Source organism: Typopeltis vanoorti, chromosome 15, assembly GCF_054136105.1.
Source record: "Typopeltis vanoorti isolate ZY-2024b chromosome 15, IOZ_Tvanoo_1.0, whole genome shotgun sequence".
In the NCBI taxonomy this organism is placed as follows: domain Eukaryota; kingdom Metazoa; phylum Arthropoda; class Arachnida; order Uropygi; family Thelyphonidae; genus Typopeltis; species Typopeltis vanoorti.
The window spans coordinates 91,489,700-91,516,542 of record NC_143563.1 but is presented as its reverse complement, the minus strand read 5'-3'; the positions used below and the strand labels follow the sequence as shown (position 1 = coordinate 91,516,542).

General features: G+C 33.9%; 1 protein-coding gene across 5 annotated transcripts in view; it reads left to right on the top strand.

Annotated features, from left to right (window-relative positions):
• The first annotated feature begins 2,574 nt into the window (after positions 1–2,574).
• Positions 2,575–26,843, top strand: part of LOC150098968 (uncharacterized) — a 172,110-nt gene continuing 147,841 nt past the window's right edge. For all 5 annotated transcript variants that reach the window (XR_016549444.1, XM_090404613.1, XM_090404612.1 and 2 more), the window contains exons 1-3: positions 2,575–2,889; positions 14,257–14,329; positions 16,635–16,680. The gene's annotated coding sequence lies outside the window, so the exon portion shown is untranslated. The remainder of the gene's footprint in view (positions 2,890–14,256; positions 14,330–16,634; positions 16,681–26,843) is intronic.

The following is a 26,843-nucleotide window of genomic DNA, read 5'->3' as shown; positions in this document are numbered from 1 at the left end:
CAAAGGCATTTGACAGAATAATGCATGAAAAACTATTATATAACTTGGAACAAACGGGAATGGATGTAAGGCTGGTGGCATGGATTGGAAGGTGGCTGATAGACATCAGAGTTATGGTGGAGTGGAATCAAAGCGAATGAAGGTGACTTGTGGAGTGTCCAAGGGCTCTGTACTAGGATCATTACGCTTGAATTTCTACAATTAATATATGAGAAAATTTGAAGGGGCTATTCCGTTTTTTGCTCATGATGCAAAACTAGGGAGGTTTACAGGATGATTTAAATAAATTGGTAGTATCGGCCAAGTACAATTTTTTTGTTGTCAATGTTGCAAAACAGTAATGCACTTTCTGATGAAAAGATTACACAGTTAAAAAGATTACACAGTTATATCACATTGATGGTACTAGTTTAGGTAGGAAAATTGATGAGACTAGGCATCTGGCGGTGATGGTGGCTAGAGATTTGAAATTCAGAGGAAATACTGCAAGAGTTGGCAAAATAGTTCAGAGTATTAACTTGGATGTTGAAGAACTCATCGACAAGTAGGGAGTTTATTATCCCTGTTTATAAGGCTATGATTCTGCCACATGTAGACTACTGTGCACAGATTTGGTCTCCTTCGTTTCTTGGGGGATCGGGAGATGGTGGAAAAAATTCATAGACGAGTGAACAAGCTGGTGACAGGTCTGTGGGATGTTTCATACGAGGATAGATTGAGCGTGAGTGAATTGTAGAGTTTAGGTGACAGGCAGAGCAGAGGGGATATGATGGAAACTTAAATTACTAAAAGAATTTTATAAGATTGATACAAAAGAAAATTTTCAGTACATAGAGAGTAGGGGAAAAAGGGGTCGCACTTGGAAGCTGTGTAAGAGTGTGGTTAGTAAGGATGTGCGGAATAGGATTTTTACTTCGATTAATGGTGGATGAGTAGAATGGATTGCCAGAGGTGGTTATGAGCCCTTCAACAGTGAATAGGTTTAAGGAGATGTAAGATACATATTGTGTTAATGAATAGAGTGGGTCTCCCATGATTAGGCTGATCATATTTCTTTGAGACAAAACAGGGATATTGGATGGCAAAATCGGGACAGGGAGGTTATGTAATATTCTGTATTCATGAAAAAGTAAGACGGTAAAAAAAGTTTTATTACCTAAACATATTGAGCTTACCATTATTCTTCAGTAAATCTTTAGGCAGACGTAAAGGGGGGACTGTATTTCACCACGATCGTATACCACGAATATTTCTCCGATGAAGTGATGATCTTATACAGCAAATTTCGGCCTTTCAACACCTTATCATGAGTCTTCTCACACTCCATCACACAATTTTGTCTGACAACTAACATAGCCCTCATTGTCTCAACATTTAATATAGATTTCTCCTTTCACCACATACTGTTTATAACAGAAAATATTCTCTCAACAGGTGCTGTACTTCCTGGAAGACAAAAAATAAACTCTACAATATTACAAAAGTCTTGAAAGTCTAGGCGTTTTCCCCTCATTTCAGGAAAAAATCTGTCCCCATCTATCAGATACAGGAATGTTTTCTTTGCTCCATGTGTCTAACTGCCTCACAATTATAGATTTCATGAAGTTCAACTAATCCACAAACGATTATAGGTTATGAATAATAATTTAGGATTGACCAATATTAAATTATATTTATAGTTTTTATTAAAAATTGGACAAAACTGACATTTTTATTAAAACAATGGGATGGCAGGGAAATATGAAAAAAAAAACGGTACATATGGTCAGCCTACCCATGATGAGTCTTTTGACTCCATGGAGTCAAAATCTACTATTCTACTAATTTCTGTCTACTATTTTAGTAGGTTGACTACCATGATGTGACTCATAACGGGCATAACGACATATGGGGAGGACCCTATTTCTTTCACATATTGGGGAGTAGTATTCGTGGCTGTAAATCCGTGGGTGTTCATCAGGCCGGTTTGCTTCTACCTCGGTATGAGACTGGCTAACTCACCTTTAGTCGAAAGAGATAAAGGTTCCTCATGTCATGGACGGGAACCGAACTCAGCTCTTTCCGACTAAAGGGTTTCATCTATACCAACTGAGCTACTAACGATGCAGAGTACTACTACTAATAATATTAGCTGGTTATATATTTCAAATAATATAATAACAATAAAATAGCTACTTGACCGTTGCTTAGGCAGTTTTTTTCAAATACGTATCAATTTGTTTCCTTAAAATAAACGGTGGTCGATTTTCTTTTTACATAGTGATCAAATGAACGGAGTCGACTCCACGCCATAATTAATTAATCAAAATAAATTAGCCAGAATCTGGTTTTATATGTGTTATTTCCATTTATTATTTAAAATATTATTCCATAATTTTGTTTTTGTGAAATCAGTGTGCATGTTTTGTGTCCTATTTCCGAAATGAGGGAAAAGTGCTTCCTTCGTTTCACGTTTGATTTTTCATTTGAAAAATGGTTTAAAACCATCAAACCTCAGTATCTTGTACCACGGCGCTGTATATATCAGTGAAACACTCGGTTAAGACTTCTTCTCATAGAGGGCACAACTTCCGGTCGTCCACCCGTTGCTAACCGGTTGAGCTGCCACTCCTAAGGTTCCTTACCTGGTGCCTCCGTAGTTCTAATGCTTATTCTTGTTAGGCTTACATGTTCCTTTTCTTCCGATTAATTTATTTAAAATATCTTATATAAAATGTGTTTTCCTATGCTCTTCGCCTCGGGCTTTTATACACGCATTCTAGTGATTTAAATATGTACAGCAGTGTATTATTCTTATGTGTAAATGTGCTCGCTGTCAGAAGGGGATGCCTGTAAACACTTGCCGATCACTGTTTCTTCGACGAGGAATGAGAGAACTTTTCTTGTCATGTAAGTGTGCTTATGTTGGCCCTCTGTACAATGTTATCTTTGTTTGTATGGCAATGTATTTGAATTAACATACGTGTAATAGTGTGGTATATGTCTATGTACGAACTTTTATAGCAGATGTTCTTGTTTTCTCTTGAATTTTAGTTTTTTACTCTTTTCTTTTTAATAATAATATACATATAGCTTATTACTATTTTGTGTGTGGGCGGGGGGAGGTGATAATATCTAACAAGAATGGAATTCAAAGAAAGGAAGATAACGTTCTTTAAGAAATATTAAATCGAAGACGTTTAACAAAAGTGAAAAATAGTGATGTGTAAAATAGTTAACACTGAAGAATATCTAGCGTAATTTAATGTCAAAATGTAATCTGATAACTAAATTTCATAATGAGTTAGTTGGATAAATAATAATACAATTTTGAAAGAAATACATTGTAAGAAAAAACCATGGAAAGAGTATAATTTGGTTAAATCAGTAATTAACTGTGATAGATTTAATGATAGCATTACATTTATTAAATATTACAGAGTACTGTCTGAATTACAGCTGACTATGGGTATTTGAAGGAACCAAATAGCAGACTGTACCCAATTACAAGAAGATAATAAATAAAGTAGGAGTTAAATGGATGAGTATATAATTAAGCAGGAACTGGGAAAAAAAAGTGTTTGAGAGTATTTAAGGAGAAAGGCAATCAAGCAAGAAAGGTGACCAGAATTGTAAAGGAAGGCAAAATCAGATTACAACAAGAAATTAGCTTAGCAGACCAAAAGAAAGTAAATCGAAGAATGACTGTGGAAGGATAACTTTATCAAGTGGTGATGATAGTGAGGTATCAGAAGCAGACAAAATAGTTGAGTTTCTGAGTGACCACTTTGCAAGGATCTCTCATCCAAATGAGGTTACTGCTCTGACAGATGTGAGATTAGAGGTTGATGGAATTGAAAGGACTTTGGATATTGCAGAATTTCAATACAAATATATGGCTGTGGATGAGTTATCATCTTATGTTTTATGAGATGGTGCAAAGGAACTGGCAGTGCCTGTAACTAGGTAAGTCTCACTCTTGTAAATTCCAAGGGAGTGGAAGGTGGACAAAATAATTCCTTTAGATAAAAGAGGCATTAAGACTCTAATAATAAGTTATAGGCCAGTCAGTATATCAGAAGTAGCGGTAAAAGTACTGGAAAAATTGGTCTAAGACTGAATTCAGGAATGGGTATTTAAGAGTGATACTGCATGGAGGATGACAGCATAGCTTTGTGAAGGTTTGGTTATGCCTTAGTAATTTACTCACTTATTATAACTGTAACTACTGAGTTTGATAAAGGGAATGGCTGCATGAAAATACTGCTGGATTTTGCAAAGGTGTTTGACAAGATACCACATGAAAATCTATTACATAATGGAACAAATGGTTAGACTTGTAGGTGTTAAGTTAGGAATTTTTTTATTAGAATAATATCCAAGATAACTTTGTAAGGGATCATTTGAGCACGACACATTTTAAGAGGATATTAATTATGACAAACTGGCTTTTAATAAAAAGGAAGTCATGTCAGAAATATTTATCTCAGAAAAGAGCTGAGGCTGATTTCAGGAATAATCTTTCATATTTATATTTGCTGCAGTGTAGTAAAGTGGCTTTGTTCCAGTGTATTCTATGGTGGGTATCTAATGTGGCGTAGTAAAGTACCACTTCACTAAACCACAGCAAATATAATATGAAAGATTATTCCTGGAATCAGCCTCAGATCTTAAAAAAAACTTCTTAAACCTCAGCAAATTTGGGTGCACGAGACTGCCCCAAATTTGGGAAGCTAGAGCTCTAAAGGTGCTTGCTGTGGGGGGGGGGGGGTTACCTTTAGGACTCTAGGACCAACTTCAGTTGCCTTCTTCAGCCTCATTTGCTCGTTGTTAGTGCCTGCTTGCACATATCATACTTTTATCTTCCCAGAAGATGGCAATGTAACATTGCTGAAATATAGGAAGGTATTGATTAAAGTTTTCAAATTAATATTTTAGTATATGTTGTCATTTCCTGACAAATTTAATGTCATTAGTAACCAATGTATAAGTTTATCTATAAGAATTACTTTCATTCATTAGTTTGAGAAGATTTTGAAGATCTTGAATATTGCGAGCCAGGAGAACTGTGTCATCAGCATATCAGGTGTTATTGATTATTCCATTTATGTTAATTCCTTCCTCTCTTCCATTTAAGAATTTTTAAAATATGGCTTCTGAGTATATGTTAAAAAGGACAGGCAACAGCACATACCATTGCCTTTTCATTTGATGTTAATGAGTCTGTAATAATGTCATCAACTTGAACAAATGCCTTTTGGCTCCAATATGAGTTTTCGATGATCCTGATGTCTTTACCATCTAATTCAATTCTTTTCAATAATTCAGTTATTTTAGCATGTTGGACTTTGTCAAATGCTTTCTCGAAGTCAATGAAACAAATAATACTTAATTGGTTTGGTCACTACATTTTTGGAATAAGATTTTGAGAAAAGAAAAGAGCCTCTCTATTCCCAAACCACTTCTGTTGCTGAATTGGGTATCACTGATGGTGTCTTTCTTCACATTTTCTGTATATTGTTTTTGGAATTATTTTCAGAAACATTTTGGGAAAATGACTCATTAGACTTGTAATGACTGTAGTCATTACAAGTTTTCACATTTGCTTTTTTAGGTAGCATGATAAATTTTGACTATAACCATTCTTGAGAGATTATGCTTGTATCGTAGATCTTATTAAATAGCTTTACTAATATAGTAATGTTGCCACCTTTTAGTAATTTGACTATTTCTAATGGTATATTCTATCAGCAGTATCAGTTCAGCACATTCTACTTCCGATCTTAGAATGCATGGACTTTCCATCTGTTCATAAGTATTTTCTGAGTTTTATCTGTTACCAGTGAAGAGTTCTACATATTTAATTCCTTCTTGTATTTTATCATCCTTTTCGGATATTGTTTCTCCCCTTTTGTTTCAAAGAATTCATAGTTGTTTTTTCTGAAATATACCTAACGAGACTTTAGATTAAAACAATCATGCTTTCCTTTTAGAAATTCTATTTCTTTATATTTTTCATTCATCGAGATTTTTTTGCTTCTTTGATCTCGTCTTTAATAATTTTCTGAACCTCTATATTTCGTTGGACTATGATTTTGATATGATCTGCGTGTATCCCTGTGAGAAAGAATTTCCTCAGTTAAATCTTTCTTTTTTACTGCTCTATCAGGACATAAAGTATTGGCACATTTCTCAATGAAGACAGATTTTAATTTATCCCATGATTCATCAACCCTCATGATGTCATCATTCTTGATAAGGCCTATCTCTTGATTCAGATCTTGACTCAGTTTTTTTCTTTCTCTGGGTTTTTTAACTTTCCTACATCAAACCTTTTTTGTTGATGTTTCTTAAGTCTAGCTTTTCAGTCTGAGTTTCTCTTCTGCCAGTAGATTATGAGCAATATAGGCACTAGGTCATGGAACTTATTAATCGTTGATTAATTAGCAAGTAATAAATTTGGTTTCTGACTATATTTGTATTATTATCCTGTGTTGATTGCCAAATATATAGCCTTCAGGGTGGTAGCTTAAACTATGCGTCTGTGATTATTATTTCTGCTTCTTGTCAGAATTGAATAAGATGGTCTTCTCCCTCATTTCTTGCTCTCAGTCCATGTTTGCCAACTATATCTCCACTTCCATTGAAATCACCCATGACTCTGTAAATATCATGTTTCTTTGTATTTTTCATTAGTTCTTTTAATCGATCATAAAATTCTCTGATCTCATTATCATTCTTGTCTAAGATAGTATTAGATGGATTAAAGAATGAAGAGACTTTAGAAAGATTTAATGAATATAAAGATTGTGATATTTTGTTTGACAGGTTTAAGTTCAAGAATCATATTGGTAAGTTAGGTTTGATTCAGATTGTAGGTTTAATAAAAAGAATCTTGTTATAATATCCCATAAATTCCCATAAAATTATAATTTAAAAAAATTTAAATTAAATTAAAAAAATAAAATTAAAAAGAAGTTATCCCATAAAAGCCAGCCTGATTAGCTGAGTGGTTAGCATATCTGCTCTCCAGCCAAAAGGCTGTGGGTTTGAATCCTGCCATAGGCATGGATGTTTTTGATTATCTATGAAAATACTAGTGGTGGTGGTGATGGTGGTAAGCGGTAGATGGTGGCGTTGGTGTAGTTGCGGTTCATTGTAGTTGGTGGATTGAGTTGTGGAGTAGGTGCCCTCTTTTAATGAGTCTTTGGACTCTCTGGAGGTGTCACAATAATAATAATAAACATGGGATAATTTATAAATTTTTTTTATAACCTTTTATAAGTCAGCCATTATCTAATTTACACTTCACAGTTGTGCTCACTTTAATGGATAATGAAAGAATTGAATGGTATCTGAGGATTCATGCAGTGTTTGGTGGGGTTGATGATATCATGATTATTATGAAAATTGACTGGCTAGCTGTTATTTTTTGGTTTTTAACTAGTAGGAGATGGGAAAGAGATTTAATTGAAGATTGTAAGTTTGTTGTGATTGGTGGTGGAGACAGAGACTTGTAGTGTAGGTGCCTTCCTTCAGCGAGTCTTTGGACTCCCTGGAGGTGTCACGTAAGTTGATTCATAGAATATTTGCATTTGACTGAAGTAAGCTACCAGAAGGCATAATAGACAAACAAATGTAAGAATTTTTTTTGACTGTTTTAAAAAATGTGGAGAATGACCTTTTGCAGTAGTTATAGTAATTTATGTAACTTTAATAAGGAAAGAAAAGTGGATTATAATTAGGTGGAAGATGTATTTTGTTGCCTGATGCAAAATCATCATTCCTCTTACTGAAGGGAGATGGGGATTAAAAAGTTCCATGTTTGGTCTCTGGAGCAGTTTCTAGATTATCTGATTTTTAACCCACTCATGGTGCTAATGTAGTATATGTTTATAACCTTTGGGAGGGGATGGGTTTGACTCGCATAAAAAAAAAAAAACTGGAGGATTGCAGATTCATTTTAAAACTTTCTTATACGCTTTTCAATATAATATTCGATTTTATCCTGTCGAAAAATAAATGATCACTTCCAATTTCAACTCCTGTATTCTCTTGTCCTGAACCAGCATGAAGATATCGGTAACATCACTAAGACTTTTCCATCTTCTCTCCATGTGAATTTGTGCATATTTTTGTGTTGGAACATGGTTATTAGGAATAACTAGTCTGTCCTGAACAGCAATTCAGCAGGCACTTATTATTATTATTGGTCTTTTCAAATTTTCCTTGAACATTACTGTATATCTGGTAATTTCCTGCTCTGCTTTTAGATCTTCAACAAGGACTGCATTTTCTGTTTTTGTTGTATCAACTGCCTTTTCTAATGCCTCTAAAAATTCCTCTACCTTAGTAGAGGAATTTTTCTTCCTTTATCATCATAGAAGAGGAAGAGATTCCTCTTTAGTAGAACCTTCTGTGGAAATCATGGGCACAAATAAGTTTTTGTCCAGTTCATTCTGATATTTGCCCACATCATTCTACTTGATATAGCCTGATATTCAAGATTATTCTTTTATTTAGTGTTGAATACTATAGTTACTCCTTTTTCCTGTCGTTCTTTCCTGAATATAACATCTTGTATTTGTTCAGAAAGATTTCTCCTGTTTTTGTCATGTTTGTTTCGGTAATGCCTATCACGTCGATCTGGTACTCCTTCAATTCTTTTAGTTCCATATCTTTTCCATTGATGTTTATGTTGATGATGCTAATCTTGAACTCTGCTGATGTTGAAAAAACAATCTAATAAATCACCAGAATCAAATTACTGACATATTTCCTTACTGGATATACAGGATATTATGATACATGAAAACACCATAACTAACTTCTTATGAACAATTTCTCTAAATCTGTTATCTGTCAAGATTCCAATATTATCAGATCTTATATTTTGTTTTCTAACTAATTTTTCACCAAATCAATTCACTAGATCTTTTTCCTACTATCCTGGCAAAGAACACTCATTTTGCTAACTTTTCCATTCTGTTTAAGTGACCATACCACCTAATAATCTAATAAATTTTAATAAACTTAAATGAGTAGAGCAAATGAAGTATGTAATTTTTTTTTAAACAGTATCCCACATCCAAGCCTCCTGGTTTTCTAGTAGTGCTATAATGCATTTTGGTGTGTGAGAGATGGAAATTGGTCATTGTAAGTAGCTTGAAACAAAAACTCTGGCTTCATTCTGAGCCTAGACTAAAGTAATTTTTTTATTTGCTCAACCATGCTATTAGTATACTATATGTCAGACAATCTTGTTTCAATTTTTATGAAAAAAATTGGGTGTGGTAGTAGATGAGTTCTTGAAAGGATTATACTGAATATCCCCCCCCCCCCTCACATAATGATGTGTGTGTGGGGGGAGGGTTGGGAAGAAACATAACCATTTTCAGAAGTTGTGTAAAGTATGTTCATCAACAAGCAAAAAGTGGAGAAAAATTTGTGTAATATTTTATTTTTATAAAAGCTTAAAGAAATATTCCAAAATGCTCTGCTAAATGTAATTTGCCAAATTTGGTTCAGTAGAGTAATTAGAAAACTTACAAAAGTTTTCTAATTACTAATTCTCTAATAAAAATTTATTAGAGAATCCTAATAAATTCTAGAATTATTTTCCTGACCTCCATGGGATCACAAGACTCACCGTGGGAGGTCGACACAGTCTATCATACCACTCTTTAACTCATCCACAGTCTGCATGTTCACCATCCTCTCAGGCAATGCATTCCATGTCCTACTGCTCTCCATGCAGAAAACTTCTTACCTTACCATTTTTTTTTGCATCTTCCAGGGATGGCCCCTTGTCCTTGCTCCTTTCTCTTTTTCTGCCATATGAAAAATCTCCATAGTGTTAATACAATAACTCTTCACTAGCTTAAATGTTTCAATCATAACCCTCCCCTTTGCTCTATATCCACTGGACTGCAGTTTCTATGCCCTCAGTCTATCCTCATAATCAATGTTGTACAGTCTTTATCATTTTTGTTATCCATTCTGCATCCTCTCCAAGGCTACTTCATCCCCATTCAAATCCCAGGGATGAGATCTGAGTACAGAAATCCAGATGTGGTCCTATCAAGTTTTATACAATGTGACCAGCACACTTTTATCTCTCATGGTTAATGTTCTCAACATTGCCACAATTACAACCTTTGAAATATGTCCTTGGAACTCCAAATATCTATCCACAATCACTCCAAGATCCCTTGCTTCCTCCACTTCTTCCATTATAACTCCAAGTGAGTATGAAGCATCGCATCTGTGGATCCCACATTTAAAACTTCATATTTAGTTACATTAAACTGACATCCCAATTAATTTCCCCACCTTTCCAGCTTATTCAAATATTCAAATCCTCTTGAAGAGCTAGCACTCTTACTATTAACCCCTCCCAAGCTTCACATCATCTGCAAACAATATCTCCATGTAATCCTGTGATAATATCATTGACATAAAGATTGAATAGTAATTGCCCCTAGATGCCACTAATGTGGCACCCTGTCAAATGTCTTGGGAAAAAAAAAGACAGTTTATGCCTTATTCTCATCCACTGCTCTTGTTTTTCTATTGTAAAAGGTAACCAGATTGCTAAAACAAGAGTGCCTTTTAACAAATCCATGCTGGCCTGCATAAATAATATTACCCTCATCTGCTCAATTCTGTATATGAGTTCTTACCAATTTCTCCAAATTCTTAATGACTACAGAAGAAATACAAACAGGCCTATGGTTTGGTACCTTCATTTTGCACCACCCTTATGCAGTGGTACTTTCTTACTCTCCTACTCTCTAAGAACCTGTGCAATTGCAAGACTTCATTAAATAGCCAAGTTAATGGCTTAGCAGTCATTTTCATAGCACATACCCCTTAAAAACGTGAAATTCCGTCTAGTCCCTCTCCCCCCCCCAGTTTTATTGACATTTAGCGTACTCAGTATTTGAAATTGAAATATATCCTCTTCATTCACTTCTGATACTTCACCAGTCATTATCTTTCTAGGAATAAAGCCTGTATGATCACTTTATTAAAGTGTGGAACACTAATAATAAAATAACAATAAAAAATGATCATTAATTGCTCAACTATATCATCTGCTTTGGTCACCCGATTCCCATCTCCATCCAGCTGGGTAATCCGTCCACTGTTTTTTCTTCTACTTGCCACATAGCAAAAAAAAAACTTCTTGGGTTTCTTCTTGAATTGCATTGGTCTCCTGTCATATTCTAATTTTTCTCTCTTTACATTAGTAGTCACTCTCCTAGTCTGACCCTTATATTCCTCATGCAACCATTCTCCACCTCTCTTTATATGCTTTCCATAATTGTTGTTTTAATCAGTCACCAAAGAAATATCAAGGGTACTATGTTAACAAAACAAACCTCCAAAATCTACCAATCAACTTCTCCAAAAACCTGGTGTCTACAAGATTAATTGTATCTGTGGTTTGCACTACATAAGACAGATAGGCAGGTCAGACATACACTAAGTTGAACACTTCATGGACATAGAGAATGAAAGGAAACATAAGTCAGGACTTGCAGCACTTAAAATTGAAACCAAACATCAAGTATTATGGCAACAAACCAAAATGCTCCTCATAGATTAGTTTTTTTTCTGAAATCATTCAAGGAATCAACTGAAATGATCAAACATCCTTAGCAGTGCAACATAAAACATGATTTCACATCAAGCCTGTTCTACTTTAATTTAATATGACACACATGGTTACCAGTAATTGGAAGCAGATCCGCAAACAACTTCATAGAATGTGTTTTCCATTGTTGTTCCTGTATTTCATTATGTACATTACTTGTTATAACCCAATTCTTAGTTTATTCACTTATTTCTCCTGATGATGTCAAACTTCAGGAGAAATAAGTGAATAAGCTAAGTGAAGAATTTTCACAAAATTGGTTCAGTAGTCAATAAATTATTGTATCTCATCTGTTTCTTTCATGTGAAAAATACTGGCAAAACATTTCTTATAGCTGTGATATATTCAGGTATTTTATTTTTTTTAAGCAGCTTGCCTTCAGGTTCACTGTCCTGAATTGAGAGAAAAAATGATATTTATACCAGCAGTGTTGAACAGAAGTTAAACATGGTTTACAGTGAAAGTAGATAGTTCTTTGCAAACATGCTTTTGTAACCAACTGTTTAATGGTTTCCCACTGAGAGAATAAATGAGAATCATCTTTTTTAGCTAGGTTGAGTCCATTACTAAAATTTTTTTTTCCAAAGTAGGAAACTTCTTTCAAATGGTTTATCAAAACTCTCTGAAAAGGATAAACTGCTACTCTGTTGTTGTTTCAGGCATTTACTGATAAGTGTTTCAGATTTTAAACAAATAATTTTCTTTTAAATACACCACAAATTGATGCAGTGTGTCTTGTGCATTTACTTGAAATGTTTGCACCTCATCTTCCATCACAAAGGTCTTCCGAAGAATCTCCCCAAGACTATGCATTCAGATTGTTCATTGTAAAAACATAAACACACCCCACCCATTGCACTGATTTTCTGTAAATAAAAATGACATTGAAAGACAGATGTTGTTTGTTCTTAGTAGATGCTGAGAACTAGTTGCTGGGATATGTAGGGATTACAGATTTGTTGGATAAAAAAACAGGAATAAATGATATCAATACTGGAATGTGAACTGTGGATAGATTTCAGATCATGTGATTTGCAGAGTTAAGTTAAATAGATGGAGAGGCTGATATGATTAAGATATAAATGGATAAATATGGTGGTTTTGCAATAAATGGCAAGTAAATAATTAAAAACTAGGTGCATTTCATTGCCTATCACCTTTATATTAAAAAATGTCATGTTAATACAGTTCATTAATGCCTATGAATATTGATCTTCTGTCACTGCTTTAAGCCAAGAAATTACACATCTGAAAGATGTATTATTCTTGACCCCATCCCAACAACTAATAAATTTTGCTACTAATTTAGCCCCAAATAGTGTAAATAGAATTTACACTATTTGGGGCTAAATGAGTAGCAATGTATCTAAATCTCATATAGTCTTAAATTCCCATACATACATAACCTTTTACAAAGCCATGAAATGCATCTTCAAATATTCCAGTTACAAAATTGTCTTCAGCAACATGTTACAAAACTTAAAACCCTAGTAGCTTCGATCGACATGATACTATGGCATGATGTGGTTTATAAGTTTAATTGTCATTCAGGATGCAATACCTGTTACATTGGATCCACTGTTCGTTCCATAATGTTATGCTTAATTGAACATTATCAAGATTGCAATATTCTCAAACCAGACTACTTACTTTTCATCACTAAGAAAAAATCACAAACAAGAGTGCATACAAAATTCCTAATACTGAGATATCTTTATGTGTAATACAATCGGAACACATCCCTGAAATTGAGAACGTTATCATTATTGATTTCCAAGGAAATGAAAACAAATTACATTGCCCCAAATCCTTACTGATAAAAACCACTCACTACACCATAAACACAAAAAGACTATTTGTAGCATAAAAATAACTCTCCATGTGACTCATGAACCAGCCAAACTCTTAATACATGCATGGTTTCATAAAATGTGAAAATGTGACCAACATACCGTTATGTTGCTGGTTCACTGTGAAATTACATATAAAGGTTTTGTTGTTCCTTTTGTTTCTTATTTTCAGTTTTTAAAATTTTAAATTCATAATTTATTTAATTTTTTTTTGTTGATTTTATTAATGTTTCTTGGCTAACTGATAAATATTTCTATGCTCAGTTCTTTATCTTAAACGTCTCCTAATTATATATCATCTCAACTCGGATAAAATCATGTATCAAGCACTGTGTCATCTTTTGCCTTCAAAAATTACATAAATAGGTATGTCACATAGTAATCCTCCTTTAATATAATAAATCTCATTTAATTTAAATCTTTTTTAGCCTAAGTTGAATAGAGGGAAGTGGGAAGCCCTATTATCAAAATAGGTTTTGATTTTCCAGGTTGAAAGCAAATGTTAGCAGTTTCATGAAATTTTGCAAATGACCTGATGTATTAAAAACTAAGATTTTTTTTTTGGAGAATGGTGGGTGCATAGAATACATTGTCTGTGAAAATGATGAGATTGTTGGAGCTTAAGAAATGGTATGATAATTTGTGATACTTTTTGACCTATCATAATGTTGAATCATAAAGTTTTATAACATATTAAATAAAATGGTTATAATTGTAACAACATTATAATATATATATATATATTTATTTATTTTTTTATTTTAATAGGTTAGTTTTTAGAAGATAGAAGCATTTGGTATTTTCTGAAACTACAGTAGTTTATTATTTTTTTAATACTCAGGTGAGACAATTTTTCCAGTGCATTACAAACTATTTTTAAGTATATTTATTTACCAATACAGATATTATATGTATAGTTCTCTTGAGCTGTTTTTCATACACAAAACTTAGCAGGAATCTGGTCATTGATGATTATGGTTTTCTGTATTTTCCTTTGTGGTCATTAGGCTTAGTGCTGCAATGGATTACTTAATCAAATTGAAAAATTGCTTCTTTTGTTTCTTCTTTGACTTTTAAAGGCAGATGACAGATAATTTGATCAGTTCACTTTATAAAAGCCACATAAATTGTATCACATGAAGCATCTGGCCAAAATTGACCAAAAAAAAAAAGCATTAATATTTTTGCAATTACTATCTGAATTGTTGAGACATAATGCCACATTTTTTTTATCTATAGGATATTGTGGGCATCTTTAATATAATATGAAAAAAAAAAAAAAAAATAACACCCGTATCATACATGATAGCAGGATTAACAATTATATCATCATGATTTGTAGCAGAGCAGTTGGTATAACTAAACCTAGCAAAATTCATTATTGCACTCATACTTAAATAATTCTCTCTCCTTGAACACATTTATTGAAGTGGCACTCACAACACCTAACGGTAGCCCATTCCACACACACACATAGCATGAGAAGAACTTAGACCTTACATGCTTTTTAACAACATCCCTAATAAACTTTGAAGATGATCCCAAGTTCCACCTCTGCCATTCATAAGCTATTAATCTCATTTATGTAGCTTGTCTAATTTGTATGTTTCTAATCATATCTCCTCTCCTATTCGCAAACAAAGTTTGCGCCTGAAGTATCTTCATGACTGAGGCAACTCGTAGTAAAGGTGGACTCTTAAGCTCTCATCACTCCTTGTCTCAGTATCTCCCATAATGCAAAGCACATCTCCTTGCAAGGGAAGGGCCACTACCCAGACCGGTTTCAACCTTTATTGAGGTCTCATCAGCGGGAGCAAACCCAGAATTGGTGATATTAAGGCAGAAGCAATAGAGAGGTCATATTTATTTATACAAGTTGCCAAAAGGTGTACCACCTTATTATTAAATTACTCTGGATTTAGAGAAAGATGTTGGAAGTTTATTTTCCACTTGGTTAGACTATAATAAATTTAGTTTAATCCTTTATCCAAGTGTATGTAAACAAAGTTTGTGCCTGAAGTATCTTCAGGACTGAGGCAACTCATAGTAAAGGTGGACCAAGCTCATCACTCCTTGTCTCAGTATGGATAAAGGATTAAACTAAATTAAATTAAATTAAAAAAACTAAATTAAAAAACAAATATTGTAATATCTATTGTAATATTTTAAATAAATTTATGTAACAAAACATTAATCTGATTTGTTTATAAACACTGCCTATTTTCTTATATAATGATGTATTGTAACTACTGACTGTTCATCCAGAAATTAAGCTTCCCTTTTTATACTTGATAAAATAATATAAGATGACCCATGATTTCGAGGGGTTTTCTGTAGTATTTGAGAGTCGTCTTATATGTCGACATATACAGTAGTTTAAATTTGAGGATCTGATATTTATTAAACACTCCAGATATTTGTGCAAATTATGTGTATGTTTTCTATAAATAGAAAAAGATATAACCATTTGGAAGGTGTATGACTAGTGTTTCTAGGAAGGGCAGACAGTTATTAGATTCCTTTTCCATTGTAAAGTGTGAGATTATTTAAATAGACTAAAAATGTATGTAATGTGTCTGGATCATGTGGCCAAATAGCAAACACATCAACATAACACAGCCACACTATTGGTTTGTGAGTGACAGTGTTGAGTGCTTGATTCTTGAAGCATTCCATAACTTTTTCATGTAATACTAGCATAATATCCTGTACACTCCTCTAAGGAATTTGATGATTCTGTCTTTGTTCTTCTTTCTTTTTGATAATTCAAGTCTCTCTGCACCATAAAGAACTGTGGGAATTGAGCTGCATATTTTAAGTTTTTTGGATAGTGTATTTTTCCAAATCTTTGGAGGCAGTCTGATCATAGACCAAACTAAATTTATTTAAATTATTTCATAACTTAACTTTTCTGTTATTAAGGTGCATAAGTAATTACATTTTTTAACCCTGGTCCAGTTTACTTCTTTCAATTTCCAAGTTCTGTTTCTACCTTACTATTGTTTTAGTTTTGCTGAAATTTCTCTGCAGCACATAGCCCTTGCTTTTTTTTATGTAGGTTTTCAATTATAAATTTTGTTTTCCTTATCTGTAAATAATACTCTATCATACGCATATTTTATATGATGTGATTCTTCTCTTTACAGATATTCCCCTGTCTTCTGGGATGGACTCTTTTACCAGTTACTCCAGGTATTAGTTAACTCACTGTTAATTAACAAAATCACACAAAATTATATAAATTCTGTAATTTATATGAATTCTCCTAAGAATAATGTCATTAACTATAGGGTTCATCTTTATTATATCACTTTTTAGTGTTCGCTAAACTTTATTTTTTTTCCCATTACTGCAAAAACAGTGGCCAACATGAATGAAATTAACTAGAAACTAAGCTTGAATTTAACATAGGCTGTTAAATTTAAGCTTATGCATTGCAAAATAATGGTTAAGTTCTTTTACATATAATAGCTATTCTGTTTTACAAATAATATAAATGCAATATTGAGTAAGTTTTAAGATTCATAAGTTAGGCAAAAACTAAGTGCTGTTTGACTGAACATAATATTAAAATTTTTTTTTTTTTAAGTGGAAAGTCAGACTACAAATTATTAGGGGTGCAAATATAGAAAATGAGGAGATATAGTGATTTCTCTTAACTGGGTATCAGCTGAAATGCCATGATTTAATCCAGATGGAGCAGCCCAGTGTTGGCTTAATTTTTTTCAGTTAATTGGTTCACAATTAAGTTTGTAGAGGTCATTTTACACACAGTTTTAGAAGCGATCACTTATGTCCCTTTTTTTAGCCTCTTAAGAAAAGAGTTTGGGGCTGTAGGATTTCACTGTTTGTCTTTCTGTTAAGTGTCAGTAGTAATGGCTTTTTTTTAATTATGAATGTAAGGACTACCTTTCATAAAGTACATAAAAATAATCATCTAAAAAGTAGCCACTTAGAGAATTGAATAGAAGATACTTTCAAAGATAACGGATACAACTTATTAATCATTAAGAAAGTAATAGTAATGTTGTATAGATCATCTGTTATATCAAAGTTTCTTGGATTTGTGGGCTTCTACTTTGAACAGACATATTGTCATTTGATTAACAGGAACAACAACCTGCATCTTCTTCATCATCATCATCAGATTCCTGCCATGTACACTCAAGGGGTGTACAGGATATGACAGTACTACATGAAAAAACTACATCAATACTAACTTCCTATCTACAATTTTCCTCCAAATCAGTCTGTTACTTGTCAAGACTCCAACATTATCAGATCTTATTTTCTATTGTCTAAGGCATTTTGTACCGTATCAATCCACCTATATCTTGGTCTTCCTCTGGGTCGTTTTCCTGATAACCTGGCAGAGAACACTTGTTTTGCTAATCTTTCCTCTCCCATTCTATTTAAGTGACCATACCACCTGAGATTAGCTCTGCTAACGCATTCCTGGATGCTGACAATGACAAGTTCTTTCCTAATATCCTCATTTTTAATATGATATTGCCATTGATGCCATCTGTTCGCACCTCTAATCTTTCTCAGGACTCTCATATCTGCGGTCTCTAGTCTTTGGTCAAGTGTTTTACTTCTGACCCAGCTCTCAGATCCATAAGTTAAAACTGGTTTGAACACTGTCTTGTATACAGCTAATTTAGTGTTCCGACTAATTTCTTTCTTATTCCATATGAATTTATTCAATTGACTTCCCACCATACCAGCTTTGCTGATTCTGTTGTCTATTTCTATATTTAATTTACCATCTTCAGTAAAAATCGTGCCTAAGTAGGCTGAAATGTTTTACTTGTTCCACAGGTTCTCCATTCACAACACAGTTGACATTTTCAGTGATTCTGCCTATTTTCATTGTCTTCTTATTACTGACCTTCATACCATATCTATTACAACAGCTATTCAATTTAGTCAGAGAATCTTGCAGACTTGTAGCGGATTTATTTAGAAGTATAACATCATCCGCATAAAGCAAAGAGCTGACATTAACATCTCCAATTTTGATATCAGGTTTAATACCACATTCCTTCATAATGTGATCCATATAGATAATGAATAACAGAGGGGATAATGTACATCCTTGTCTCACACCAGATTTAACATTAAACCATCTTCCTGTACTTCCTCCAATTCTAACTGCTGACTTACAACTCAAATAAAGACTAAGTATTGCTTAATATAATGCCCCATTGACACCATATAACTGCAGCGTATTGAATAGCTTCTCTCTTGGCACCTTGTCATATGCCTTTACCAAATCGACAAAACTTAAATACAGATCTTTGTTATATTCCCATGCTTTCTCGACTATTTGTCGTAAAGTGAAGATCTGATCCTGACAGCCTCTATTTGGCCTGAATCCAGCTTGTTCTTCACCAAGCTTTTTTTTCACAATTCTTCTCAACCGTTTCTCAAGTATACTTGCATAGATCTTGCCAGGAACACTCAGTAGGGAAATACCTCTGTAATTCTCACATTCAGTTTTATTTCCCTTTTTATATATGGGTACTATGAGAGCTCTACTCCAATCATCGGGAATTCGTCCCTCTGTCCAGGCTTTCTGAACTATGAAGTGCAACCACTGTAAGACTCTTATACCACCATACTTCAGCATTTCTGGTCGAATATCATCTACTCCTGCTGCCTTTCCACATTTCAAGCCTTTGATGCCTTTTTCTACTTCAAGTATGGATATGTAATCCTGACTGCATGCCTGGTCAGTGTTTTCTTACCACTGTGCTGACATCACTGCTTGTTTCATTTAGCAGTTTTTCAAAGTAATTACTCCATACTTCAAGGATATCTTTTTCTCCTGTTTTCATGTCACCTTTATCATCTCTAATTACTTTTACAGCACTCTTTCCTCCATTCCTAAGCTTCTTCAACAACCTCCAGAATATTTTGCCACCTTCTTGATATTTATTTTCTATATTCTTGCCAAAGTCCTCCCATGACTTTTGTTTAGCTAGTTTTACACACTGTTTAGCTTTCTTACATTTGTCTCTGTATTCTGTAAGAGTAAAAGCTGACTTATTTGCCAGGAACTTTTGATATGCGTTCTTCTTTTCCTTCGCTGCCTCTTTAACTTCCTGTGTCCACCAGGGAGTTCTGATTTTTTTATTCTTGCACACAACCTCACCACATGCCTCTCTGGCAGAATCAATCAATGTTTTCTTCAGAGTTTGCCACTAAATCTCCAAGGTTTGATTCCTGTTCTCAAATTCTTTCATTTTCTTTTCAATAATCTTTCTGTATTTTAGTCTACAGTTCACATCTGAGAGCTGCTCAACTTTTATTAGCTTTAAAACTTTCTTACATGTCATTCTTTTCAATATGAAATTCAATTTTATTCTGCTCAAGACTAAATAGTGATCACTTCCAATTTCAAATCCTCTGTACACTCTGGTGTCCTGCACCAGGGAGAAAACATCACTATCAACAATAACATAGTCAATGAGACTTTTCTTATTCCTAGCCTCTTCTCTCCATGTGAATTTGTGCACATTTTTATGTTGGAACATGGTATTAGTAATAACCAGTCCATGTCCTGAGCAGAAATCCAACAGATATTTGCCATTATTATTAGCTTTGCTCTTTTCTCCAAATTTTCCCAAAATATTTTTGTATGTCTCACAATCATTTCCTACTCTGCTATTTAGATCCCCAACAAGGACCAACTTTTCCTTTTTCATTGTGTCAGTTGCTTTTTCTAAAGCCTCAAAAAATTCTTCCACTTCTACCTTAGTAGAACCTTCTGTGGGACCATAGGCACAAATAAGTCTCATTGTCCAGTTCCCCATTCTCATATTTGCCCACATTACTCTACTTGAGACTGACTGCCATTTAAGAAGGTTAGCCTCGTATTTTGTGTTGAATACTATGGCTACTCCTTCTTTTCCTTGACTGTCATTGCCTGAATATAACATTTTGTATTTATTGCTCAGAAAGATCTCACCAGTTTTGGTCTTTTTTGTTTCAGTCACCCCTATTATGTCGATATGGTACTTATCTAATTCCTCAGCTAGCTCCATTTCTTTGCCATTCAGTCTTCTTACATTGATAGTACCGATCTTTAACTCTGGTGATGTTGAGTTGGGGTTTGTTTTCAGATTTGTTCCAGTAGCTGACTTTTCGCTGTTCGCCCTGGTTCCCTGGCGAAAACAACAGGGGCCTTGTTTAACTGGGCGACGCCCCAGCCGGCATGAAATTTTGTCATGTTGTACCATCATTTTTTATTTTGGTTTAACCAATAAGAATACAATTTGGTTGGCTAAATCCCAAACTGCCAGCCCATCCTCGTTTGTTCAATATCAAAGTAGATACCCAACAGGGTGCACCACGAGAAGGTGAGGATTGGACATTAGGTCAGAAGCCCTGGTCGGTTCTCCGCATTCCTTTAAAGGCTATGTGGAGGTCTCCTCTCAGTTATACAGCTTTGACCCTTAAGCACCCCCTGCATCTTCTTTTAAATAGCAAATCTTTCTTGCACACTATTCTAGCACTTTGCATAAGGATAAGTAAAAGAAAACAAAATATTTCAGAGGCAGATACTCATGAACATGCTTAGTTTTAATGAAAGTGAATGTCAGTCTTAGTTTGTGAGACCTTCCTTCATAATTGTGATGGTAAAAAGGTTTGGGGCAGCTAGTATTCCTTTTTGTCACTTGCTCCCAATGTATTTATTTTCCTTCTACAGCCAGATTGTTTTTGTTTTTATCTTTGATAACAGTTGATACAAACTTATGAGTAGAAATTGCTATTCAAATTAATTTTTTGTGTAGGTATGGCTTATTAACATTGTTATTCCACAGCCATTTATTCTAGTTTGCATCTGAACACTTTTTCTGTGCTTCTCAAAACTTGAACACTGGAACATTAACCAGTCAATCGGGTTCTTACATACTTTGAATTAGTTGTTTTGAAGTTTCTCATCATTCATTTCTGCTGCTCCATCCTTCCTGATGCCATTCCTGCATTGTTTTCTCAGTACTAAGTCTAAAGTCATTTAAGAGAAGCATCCTTTGGTTTATTCTTTATTTTATTCCTTAATTTATTTATTATTCTTTTTCTATTTTACTTTATTTGAAGACTGAAAGATTTCGTTGACTAACATGCAGTATTGCTTGTTTTTAGACCATGCATAATTCTTTCATCTCAGATCTCCTTGAGAAGTTTTTTTTACAGTGTAATATTAATATGCAATCCCCCTCCCCTTCCCACACAATAGCTTGAACTTCTTATACCTGTCAATACTTGAGGAAATCAGCATTTGGTATGCTGAGATTTACCCATCTTACAGATTTCTTTGATCCAATCTGATACCTTTTTTTTTTGAGCCACTTTATGGCAAACAGCTTACCTTTTTTTTTTTTGCAAGGTCTCAGTTATTCTTCTCCCTTATTTTTCACTAATTTTTTTTTTTTTTAGTCTTCACTAATCTTGCCTTATGATTGGGCTCTCATTTGTTTCTGTTCATTGTCTCTTGACCTATTATCTGTTTTGACTTTCTCTACTGCTACTAAATAGAAATTCCATTATACAGAAATATTGTTCATGACTTAAACTATGATTACGAAACCAATTTAGGAAGTATGGAACATGGAAAATTCTTTAAACTTTTGTTGAATTTTCCATGCCTGTTTGCCAACGTTCATCATGGCCATATTTGTAAATGAATTTTATGTTTTTAATTGTGTTTATAATGATGACCTTATTTTCAATTGTTCTCTTCAAATGTCATGTCAAGGAAATAGGCATGTTGTGCAGGCAAAACTTTTCTGAAATGAATCATAATTCTTCAGTTTCATTTATGTATATTTTTTGGAAGATACCTGAATATCTTTCAAAAATAAGTACATTTCTATAAAATAGGAGTTTTTTAATATAAAGCAGTTAACTGTTAATATAAAGCGAGTATGCTACTGCTGGAGGATTTGTTCTTATATGTGATTAGCATAGATTCATGTTGATTAATGAATGTTGTGTATTATACTCCTCCAGAGTAAACAGCTGTCAACCAAGAATTATTCATCTCAGCTTGCAACATTTGCATAAGTGCAGGCACAATAAAAATGAACAAATAAATGAAATAAACTGCTTGCCATATTTTTCCTAACCTGACTAAAACAACCATTTATCAGTGATCAGCTATTTCAGTAATTCAAACAGAATATAATTTTAATGTATACAGTTTAACTAGAGTAAATTAAAATAGTCATAGTCCAGCAGTGTAATTGCTTTCTTGATCTTATTCTGTCAAGTATGCAGCTAGATTTCAGTGTAACAACTTGGAAATAGCAAAAAATGGCATTTTGTAGCTGCAAAAATGCCCCATTTGATTATCAGTTGTGAATATTAAAAATTTTTTAGCATTAAAACTATTGATTTAATATAGGTTTTAATGATATAATGTAAACTGTTTTATTGGTTACTGCAGTAGTTTTTGCTGTCATTGTATATTATCTTTTTGCTAATGATAGTATTTTGTTTTTGTGACAAATGATAACTAACTCTGGGTTTAATAGGTCGTAATATAGAGAGTTAAACCAACTAGTTTTGCCACATATGCTAGTGGCTTCTTCTGGGTTAGGAAGAACAAAAAATACGATAAGTGGTAAACATGAACCATTACATAACTGAACATGTAGAAACTGTTACACACACACACAAAAAAAACAAACAACAGAAACATGTGGAGCATGGAAACTGGCATGTGTCAGTCATTGTTCAATAGGTATGCATTGAATATGCAATAGATAGTTGGTAGAAAAGTCAGTCTAACGTGTGGAAAGATCTAATAAGTGACTTCCAAATATATAAAATCATTCTTTAGTTTTTGTTGAGTCTTGTGAGTGAATAACCATTGTAGGCACTTTGTTGCAGGTACCGAAGTTGTCTTCTATGTAAGGCATGGAGCTCTTGTCCCATTCAGTATTGTGGCGAGTGTGGGAAAAGTGGAAAGCTAGGCTTGGGCTGTCTTCTCTGTTGTTATTAATGTGCCCTAATATGCTCTTTTTGTCTAATTTCCAAATTTCTAGATGTTTGCCCTATGTAAGCAAGGCCACAATAACATAGAATATTGTAAACTTCAAGATGTTTGTTGAAAGAATTGTGGTCCTTGGTGAATATAACAAAGCTTGTATAATCACAATTTGTTTGAAAACCACTCTTATGAGATTTCAGGAGATTGGTGATTTTGAGAGAAAGTTTGCCAATATAAGGGATGGAAACAGATGCCCTGTAATGAATGTCGGGGATCTGTTGTGGAGAAGTAGAGAATAGTATTCTTTGTATCATTTTCTTAGAATATCCATTGCTCACCAATAGTTAGAGAACAGAATGTAATTCTTCTTTTAGTGTTTCTTCATCTCCTGTAATAGAGATCGCCCCTTTTTTTTCAACATATGTAATACGTAATTTTTATGATATATGGTTAAATGAATAGAAATATAGGTAACTACGACCTATATGAGTAGGCTTACGGTATATACTAAGAGAGAGAGAGAGATCTCTCTCTTTTTTTTTTTTTAAAATTGAAACATCTAGGAAAGGTAATTTTTCTTCATTTTGAAATTCTAAATTGAATTTAATTTTATGGTGGAAGGAGTTAATAGATGAAAGGACATTGCATAACTCAGCCATGGTGTGTTTCCAGATTATAAATATGCCATCTACGTATCTCCACCAAAGTGACTGTTTTGGATTTGTAGATAGCAGGAAATCTTTTTTTTAAAGTTTTTCATCAATATTTTTGTTAGAAGTTTTTCTCCTACTTGGTTAGACTATAAATTATATATTTAATTTAATCCTTTATCCAAGTGTAAGCAACCAAAGTTTGCGCCTGAAATATCTTCAGGACTGGGGCAACTCGTGGCAAAGGTGGACTAAGTTCTCATCACTTTCCTTAGTATCCCATAATGCAAATATAATGCCATGCATTATGTGAAGGGTCACTACCCAGACCGTTTTCGAACTTATTAAGGTCTCTTCAGAGGGAGCCAGACCCAGAAGGTGATATCAAGGTTGAAACAATGCAGAACTCATATTTCCATATGTCAGTTGTCATGAGTTTCCCCAGTCCTGAAGATACTTCAGGCACAAACTTTATTTGCTTACACTTGGATAAAGGATTAAATTAAATATATAATTTATTTTCCATCAATTAGTCAGCCCATGGAGGGCTTCCCATTGCAAGGCCAGATAATTTGTAGATTTTCCCATTTCATCGGAAATAATTTGAGTTGAGACAGTGTCTAAATAGTTGGGAGTTGTCAGGAGGTAAGAGATCTGCAAATGCCATAAGTCAGGGATAAAAGTCAAAATCCCTTACACTCTATCTAATGGAGTGTAAGGGATTTTGTTGAAGTTGAGGTATCGGAGAGTAAAAATGAAATTTTGGACATATGTTTTATTCATGATAACAGTTGAATTTCCTTTATCAGCCTTAGTCACTATAATATGACTATTATATGACTGACTTGTGCCAACTTCCATGCTCCACGTGTTTTTTTTTTTTTAATTTTGTGTAACAGTTCCTGCATGTTTGTTTTAATTATATAATGGGTCATGTTCACCACTTATTGTATTTTTTTTTGTTCTTCCTAACCCAGAAGAAGCCATTAGCATATGTGGTGAAACTGGTTGGTTTAACTATCTATATTATGACCTATTAAATTCAGTATTAGTTATCATTTGTCACATTCATTTTTGGTCGATTTTTCAACATACTCATATTCTACAAACTCATCAGCATTTTGTTTTGTATAAATGTTTTTTTTTTTTTTTTTGTATAAATTAAAGAATTTTTCTTTCAAGGGATATTTTGCTTATGGCATTGAAGATTATTACTTCAGTAAGAACACCCATGGAGTCTTGAACTCACTGTGGGAGAACCACACTATCTTTTGTACCTGTCTTTGAATACATTCAATGACGATCACTCACACCATATCCTGTCAAGCCATTCTGCTCATTTACCACTCTCAAGAAAAAAAAATCCAATTTCATTCACATGTCCTTGATAACATTCTTAATCAGCTTCTGGGATTAAGAATGTTTAAATGTTTAAAATCATCCTACAAGTGCTTTACATCTAATCTCATCTGATCACCATGATTAACTGTTGTTATCCAATTTTTCAAACAGTTGAATATTTCCCTTCAAATAAATTCCTTTAAGTTTATAAATTAAACAGTTAACCAAGCACAGAGTTCTATGGTACACCAACTGTTTTTTTCCTGAATCTGTTCCTCTGTATACTACTATTTGGTATATCTACCCATTACCCACCCTTATATCTATATCACTAATTTCATTTCTTCCCTGTTTCTAGTTTGTGCAAGTTTCATGTGGTATCTTCTCAAAAAAGCCTTTGCAAAATTCAGTATCATCATTATGTAGTTATTTCCTTAATCCAATTCAACCATTACTCTATTATAAAAGTGAGTAAATTACTCTTCACAAAACCATGCTGAACCCCCACCCCTCAGTATAGTGTCACATCATTATTCACCTATCCTGAATATGTTTTGACCAACTTTTCCAATACCTTAATCACCACTCTTGAGATGATGTTGGATCTATAACTTTCTGCCAAAGTCACAGCAAAACTAATTTGCTACTCCTTCTGCTCCTTGGGACTTGACCAGAACAGACTCAAGTAACTTAGTCAGAAGTAGTGTCAATTCCTTTTCACATTCTTCTGCAATATACATAAACTGATATCCTATCTAATCCCATTGCATATTTGTATTGACATTTCATAATATCCTGAATACTTATTTTTTTCACCCACCTCTTCTGATATTTAGTATTAATATTACTTCCAATCTCCATGAAGTTCAGACTTATTGTGGGAAGTTGAACACTATCATGCCTTACCTTGAAGACATTTGGCATCAGAGCACCCACCACCCTCTCTGACAGTGTATTCCACTTGTTCACTATCCACCATGCAAAAAAAAAAGTTCCTTTTCACTTTTATTACTTACATGATCTTTGTAGTTTTCAAGGATGACCTCCCATCACTCAATACCCAATACAGTCGTAATCCTGTATCTATCTGATAGGCTCCCCTCACTAACTCGTGAACAAAGGTTGAAACCAGTCTGGATAGTGACCCTTCCCATAATGCATAGCATTACACATGTCAGTTATACATAGCATTATACTTTCCTTGGTATCCCATAATGCAAAGCACATCTCCTTGCGGACAAAGGTTGAAATTGTTACATAATGCATAGCATTATACATGTCTGTAAGGAGATGTGCTTTGCATTATGGGATACCAAGGAAAGTGATGAGAACTCAGTCCACCTTTGCCACGGGTTTCCCCAGTC